The sequence below is a fragment of the Myotis davidii genome, unplaced genomic scaffold, assembly GCF_000327345.1.
Source record: "Myotis davidii unplaced genomic scaffold, ASM32734v1 scaffold289, whole genome shotgun sequence".
NCBI classification, from domain to species: domain Eukaryota; kingdom Metazoa; phylum Chordata; class Mammalia; order Chiroptera; family Vespertilionidae; genus Myotis; species Myotis davidii.
In genome coordinates this window covers 1,260,959-1,262,470 of record NW_006299717.1, presented here as the reverse complement: position 1 = coordinate 1,262,470, position 1,512 = coordinate 1,260,959, and the positions used below count along the sequence as shown (strand labels likewise).

At 36.8% G+C, this 1,512-nt stretch overlaps 1 protein-coding gene across 1 annotated transcript in view; it reads left to right on the top strand.

Annotated features, from left to right (window-relative positions):
• DNAH8 (dynein, axonemal, heavy chain 8) overlaps positions 1-1,512 on the top strand; it is a 294,659-nt gene that overhangs the window by 176,909 nt on the left and 116,238 nt on the right. The gene's annotated exons all lie outside the window — the stretch shown is intronic.

The window sequence follows — 1,512 nt, the reverse complement described above, 5'->3', positions numbered from 1 at the left end:
GCCCGCCAGCCAATCGCCCCCGGCCCCTCCCCACAGCCGGCCTGGCCCTGATCAGCCCCTATGGGGCGGGCAGCCAGCCAACCTCCCACCTTCTCCTTCTCCTGACAGGCCTAGCCCCGATTTGCCCCGATTGGGGCCAGGCCGATTGGACCCCACCTGTATTAATTTTTGTGCACTGGGCCTCTAGTTAAATATAATAATATTAAGGTACATAAAGCAAAATCCATTACTACTACTTTAGGTGGAGATTAATAAAAATAATATTGTAATTTGAGATTGTGGCGCACAACATCACTCCAGCACAGATGGGGTGGGCCTAGCACTGGCTCTCTGGGTGTGACCTGTGCACATTGTGTTAAGGGCCCGCGCTTGGCTAAATGCTCTGCTGTCACCCTGTTGATGTTCTTAATAATATTGGAACAAGGACCCACGTTTCCATTTTGCACAAGGCCCTACAAATTATTTATCCAATCCTAAGTAGGCATAAATTAATTATAGAGAGGTTTTAAACCATATTATTTTAAAGTTTGAATTGCTATTTGAACTTTTTAAAATACAAAGAATATGATTGCTATTGTCCAAGAATCATTTACAAAAATAGATCATGTTCAATGCTAAAAGAAGACCTTGCTTTAATTCCCAGAAGCAAAAATCACTGAGGCCTTGTCCTCTGATAATAAGCAATAAAATTAGAAAGTTTACATTTTAAAGAGTCAGTCACTTTTACTTAGAAAATGATGACAAACAGCTAGCTACCAAAACTTTTTTGCGTTGGTAAAATGATACGTTCTTTTCCCTTAAGTGAATCAAAGATACTAAATCCAGTACATACTCACTTATAAGCACACATATGCACAAAGTTTGAGGAAAGTGGAATAGAGCTAATAAAAATAACATTAAAAATTAGAAGAGAGTAAAGTAGAATTAATGAGTAAATCTAGAACTAAATGGTGCTTTGCAAAAACAAAATATATTCTTAGAAAATTTAATCAAGAAGAAAATATAGAACCAATGAGAATAGAAAGAGAAATCCATATAATCACAGATGTGTCAATTTAAGTAATTAAAAAGCAAATTGTACACAGTTTTATGTAAATACATTAGAAAATCTAAATGAAGTGAAAATTTCCTGGGGAAAAGGGTTAAATTCAAATAAATGAAATACTGAGAAAGAAATTGAGAAAATTTTCAAAAAACTTTTATGCCAGAAGGCTCTTGGGCTATCTCACTTTGCTGATTAATTACTTTATATGTACAAGGAAATATAATTACCATGTTGTAAGACTTAGAAAAAGATGGAAAACTACTGTGGCAGTAATTTCACTTCAAAGAATCTCTACCAAGGAAACCATCCACAATGTTTACATTCCCAACAGTACTCATCCCAGCATTGCTTATAACAATTAAAAGGGGGGGGGGAGGGTGTCTGAGAGTACAGAAAAGGATGCATCCAAACTGCATATTATGCAGCCATATAACCGATGTTCATGAAAAGGCTTTAAGGACAGGGGA